Raw genomic sequence first — 6,000 nt, forward strand, 5'->3', positions numbered from 1 at the left:
AGTGGATGATAAGCTCACAATTACACAATTTTATCACTTAAAAAAATTGGAGTTTTAGATTTGGTTTCATTTCAGAAAGAAAAAGAAAAAGGTTTTAACAATGATCAAAACATATGCTTGTGGTTTCCATCACTATAGATAGAAATTTCAATCCCAGGTCCTTTGATGTTGCTATGCAAATCAAGACTATAAAGGCAAGCTAAACTAATATAACCTATGACCCCTTTTGGGAATCATAAACATTTTTTAAATCAACGGATACTCCTATTCTCATGGCTTAACTGATAACTCCTCGTCATAACATGTATTTTAGTGTTTTATTGAGTCTTTTATTTTATCGTTTATTTTAGGATTTTCTAAAAGATTTAGAGTGGGTTATTCATGGTTTTGGGAAGAAGTCTGTAATATTTTCTGAAAGCCATTGTGTGTCTTGTAATTCCTTAACCAAATAGCTATATAAGGTGTCTTCGTCCTTTTGGTGTAGGTCATTGGGTAAATCCGATTAGAAGATACCTTATGGAAGTTAGGAAAGCATGAAGGTGGAGCACATTGAAGATATTGAAGTCCAGACAACTTGGAAAAATTATGTCCCAACTTCCAAGGACGCATCAAAGATGAAAAATTTGTGAAGAGTGTAGAAAAGCAAGGAAAATGTCTTATGTATTCAATTAAAAGTTTATATTCAGTTATGATTTTTTTATTGTGTCCGATTTAATCCGTCCTTGCCTGTTCTTAATGCTTTTTCAACTGAGAAAATGTATCGGTAATCTTGAAGATTGGCCTGTAGGGTATTAGTAGGCATGCCAACCCAAATTTACTTTGTTCATGACAATTCCAATTGCCTATTTATCATTTATAGCTAATGAACTCAGGTATGAAACTTTGTAATTTCTAAATCTTCCTTTCGGTAACGCCGTAATTATAACTAGGTCAAATTATAACCATGTTATCTTTCCGCACATGTTATCATTAGGGATAAATAGGGTTTCTCATTTAGTTTCTTAAATTATGACACACATTACTGATTGTTTTCTATAACGCCCCGGTTTTTGATCGAAGACATTACGTCTATTTTTATTTTTCTTTTAGAAAAATAAGACTATTTTTTATGCTAATAATAATTCATAACAGAAACTTAGACAAAATTTCTTAAAGTAATTTAATTAAAATTTATAAAATAAACAACCTTTAAATGCAGGGGACATTTTTAATGTCCCTGCTACTGATACTGGATGTTTTAATGTCCTTGTTACTGTAGGGGGCATTTTTGTGGAAGAAGCTTTGTGTGATCCGGGGGCAAGTGGCAATCTGATGCCGCTATCCACCTTTAACCGGATCGGAGGACTAACATTTGTTTTATGAATGTTGGTCTTGTAGATGACAGGAAAATAAAACTTGTTGGTATAGTTAGAAACATGATGATTGACATTGATGGATTTCAATTCGAAATCGATGTTATTGTTGCACATGATAAAGGATAGAAAGACTGTCCACTGATTCTAGGAATGTCATTCAAGGAAACTGCTAAAACTTTGGTTGACTTGGAGAAGAAGGAGGTGTTCATAAGATCCAATGGTTACTATCAAATGCTACAAGGTTGACTCCACCATCATATGGTTACAGCAAGGTTGTGAAGGTTTCTAACAATTGGGAGAAATTCAAAGCTCTAGTAGAATATTCCAAGAAGAAGAAGACTATGGATGGTCAGATTACAAGGAAGAGCCAGAAGAGGAAGAGAGGGAGACATGGAACTTGAAGGTTTGGGGTTCCCAAGCTCAACTTAGACAAACACGTCAAGCTCGAGACGCTAAACAAGTGCTGAATGGGAGGCAACCCATATTTTTATTTTCAGTAATTTTAATTTCAGTCATTTATTTTACATAGCCACTCCATCTCATAATTTGTTTTCTTTTACTGTTGCTAACTCACGACTAGGTGCGTTGTTTTTTTTACATGAATTGCATAGAATTCCCCTTTCAAAAACCAAAAAAAATTGTTTTAGTATTGGAGAATTGTTCCAAACTATGTCAGCAGCAGAGGGCTAGCTTACTTGTGAAGTTTAAGAGCATGATAACTTTTGGAGCTTGTTGCGGAAGATACTCAGGAAAAGTCACCACTACAATCTTGTATAGCATAACCGGCGAGATTTTGAGCCAAATATATATTCCAATTTGTTTCTACTTTTTTCTTTCATAATGAGTGTTCCATATTGGATTGTATTGTCATACACACGAGGCATTAATTTTGGTAATTAGAGCCTTTTTCAAGTCACACTGATTGTCATTATACATCCTTTGTGAAACCACTTTGAGCCTCCATGCATTAATTTTTTATTGGTTACTTTTATGTGACTTTACATCATGTCACAAGTTATGAACCTTATATATTATATCTGTTTGATTTTCTTTTTGGAGTTAGAAAGGTTCGTGAAATGCTTGTCATGGTTAGAAATTAAGTTTGAGGTTGCTCTTTGGAATTTACAACATCTTAAGTTTGGGGTGGGATACTAGTAACACTTGGTTATCAATAAAAAAATGAATGAAAATATGTAGATAAACATCAAAATGATGGTCTACAAAAAAAAAAGACAAAAACAAAAGTTAGTCTCTTAAAAAAAGAAAATAAGCAGTTCTTTGAACTGGCTCCAATAATGCTAGTACCTCATAACAATGGTTGTGACACAATTTGTGAATGAAGTTATAGGTTTGGATGACAAAGTTTTTTAAAGCATTTCAAATAAGGAATTCTTAGGAACTAACTCCAAAGTGTTTGTTAGCTTACTTTCCCAAATATATCCCACCTTAACCTCCAAAGTCCTTGATTTTGACTCCGTCAAAACTGACATGTCGCGTTTTTTTTTGGCACATAGACTACCCACATGGATTTTAGAATGAAAAAAATTAAAAATATCTCCCTCACTTGACCGTTGTACAACACTTCTTTTCTTCTTCCCCATAAATCAATCCCTCTTCCCACTCCATAACCATTTCTCCTTCATCATTCTTCTTCCCACACAAATCTGCATCCTCCTTCTTCACTCATAAATCTGGTTCATCCTTCTTCTTCTCAAACACCATTTTTCTTCTTGACACACAAATCTTCATTCATCTTCCTTCACTAGATTCAATTGATTTTTCTCCTTTTCACGGATTCCTCCATTCTTATGGATTCATCCTCCTTTTCACTCGATTTTCCTGTTTTTACTCGATTCAAACCGTTTTCTCACTATTTCGTGACTGATGGCTCGACCCAGTGATTATAGAGCTTCATCTTCTTCTGAAAATTGGAAAGGTAACATTGTATGCTACAGTGTAGTTGATTCTCCATTGGTTACTTCATGGACATATGATAAGTAGGAGAAGATTTTTCGGGTGTGGAAAATACAATGGGTACTCAAGAAAATGTAAATTTTTTAACTGGTATGATCCCGAACTTCTAGAAAGGCAAAAAAAATTATTTGGGCCATGTTGAAGAAAAATGATGAGTTGATTAAGAGGGAAAAATTTTTAGTCCCAAGGTTGTGAAGGTGAGAAAACACAAGAAGGGGGGTTGAATTGTGGTTTCTTTTTCTTTCTCCTAAAACTGAATTCACTGTTCAGAACCTGATAGCAGCTTCTGAAGTGATAATCAGAGTCTAGTTGCAGCGGATAAGTAAAGAGAAAGAGAGAGAAGAAAGACACAGAGCAATTATACAGGTTCCTTCTACAAACCGGAAGTAGTCCTGTCCCCCTTGCACTTCCAAGGAGAGTTCACTAAAATCAATATCTGATTACAACTGCTCACTTCTCAAAATAGCAAGAGACTTCAAACTACTCAAGCACAAGTGCAAGAGATTTCCTATGCTCAAGCACAACTGCAAGAGACTTCTAATCAAACAGAATTACAAAGAAAATGTTTGAGATTGAACAATTGATATACAATCAGTGTTGTTCACAATACAAATCAGATACAGACTCTTAAAACTCTAGAATTTCTAAGATATGAAAGTTGAAAAGAAATTCTAAGTGAACTTTGATTTGAAACAATTTCAGCAAAGTTTTGACACTTGTAAAATTGTTGTAAGAGTCTTGCCATTCTTCAGGTCTTCACTCCTTTATATAGAGGTATGAAAAAGACGTTGGAAATATGCCATCACATCAAATTAGAGTCGTTGTAGAAGGTTGATCAAATCACCAATGATCTATTGCTTGATTTGGTTATTGTCTTATGAAGGAACAATTTCAAACCCATTCCAAGTATAGAGGAATACCAGCGTAGTCACAACTGTTGTCTTGTACTATTACAGACACAAAACAGAGTAGTGGAGATAGTGGTTGTACAATTGTACTATTTTCCTTTTTCCTGCGCTCTTCAGTGGATAAGCATCTAATGCCTTCATATTCCTTTGAATTAGCCGTTGCTCCAGGCTTCCATTCCTTCTGCGTACATAGGCATGATAGTAACAACATTTGACAAAATCTGAAGCTTCCAGTTTTGCAGCTTCTGATGATCTTCAGAACCTCTGATGATGTCATCTTCTGGTGATCTTCAGAACCTCTTGTCTTCATAACCTCTTTTCTTCAGATGCTTCCTTGCAACACAAGATTCCTTTTTGTAGAATTCATTGCTCTCATTTGTTCTTCCAGAACCTATGCTTGAATTAAAGACACTCAAATTTTTGTTTATGGTCCTGCACACTTGAAAAAATATTAGCATATCCAATTGACAATTTTTAATACCTTGTTATCATCAAAACTCAAAAATGTAATGTTAAACACATTTTGTTCCAGCAGGTTGTATGTGTCAGGGATTATTGTTATTTTATGTCTTCTTGTGATATTATTCAAGTAGTTTGAGGTTTAGTTTGTGTTGATTCATTGTCATTATATTTGTTGTAATATCAACTCATTTATGTATTGTATGGCATTAGACCAACAAATAAATGAAAATCTATTTGTGTTGATTCCTAACTATGTTTTGCAATACAAATCATATATGTGTTGCAATCTAAATCTTTGAAAGACAACACAAATAAGTGCTTACAACTATAAAGACAATTCAAAATAGAGTAATAAAGTTGGTTGCATAATAAGTGCTTCCCAAATAAGTGATTGCAACATGACTGTTTTACAATCAGATTAAGACACCACAAATTAAAGGCTTGCAGCTAAAGTGCTTGCAGCTAAAGTATATTACAACCATATTAACACAAAATAAAATAAGTGCTTGTAGCTATAATTGCTTGCAGCATAAGCATTTTGCAACCAACTTAACACAACACAAAATAAGGAGTCTTAAGTATTATATGTGCTTTGAAATTCAACAAAAAAGATGGCTGATTACATAAGCATAAGCATATCCTAGGTTACTAAGGCTTGTTGACAGATTGTTGAGTCCATTTTCCTCTTTCTACCAGTTCTCATTGGTGATTGAGCAATAACAGACACAACTTGCACCGGGGGGGGGGGGGGGGGTGTTCCAGCATTCACAACATTAGTTAGATTTGATTGCACAGGTTGAGTAGTCTGAGATTGCACAGGTTGGACAAATCAAGCATTTCCGACTTGCACAGTTTTAGAGCTTGCTTTGGTGCTTGATTTGGTGCTAGATTTTGTGCCAGCTTTGGTGACAGTTTTGGTGCTTGCTTTGGTGCCAGTTTTGGTGTCTGCTTAGGTGCCAGTTGTCTAACCAGGATGCTTCATTTGTGTGTTATCTTATTAAACACAAAATCAGATCACCATACATTTAACAATGTTGAAATAAACATACAACAAAAAAGTTAGTTCATTACCTTATTTCCACCTTTTGCAAGCATCCTATCTGCTGCAGTCTTCCCCTTACAACTTGTTAGGTTGTGACCCACGATACCACACCTACTGCACCTCACAGTATGTTGGTCTCTTTTCATCCTTGTTGATGATTTGGGTTCATCATTACTCTTTTTCCTCAGTTTTTTAGGTCTCCTAGGTGCTCTTTTAACATTTGGTGGGACAAGTGGTTCAGAATCCACTATAGGCCACA

This window comes from Medicago sativa, chromosome 3 (genome assembly GCF_051527215.1).
Source record: "Medicago sativa cultivar Bolivia chromosome 3, Bolivia_mono, whole genome shotgun sequence".
NCBI classification, from domain to species: Eukaryota; Viridiplantae; Streptophyta; class Magnoliopsida; order Fabales; family Fabaceae; genus Medicago; species Medicago sativa.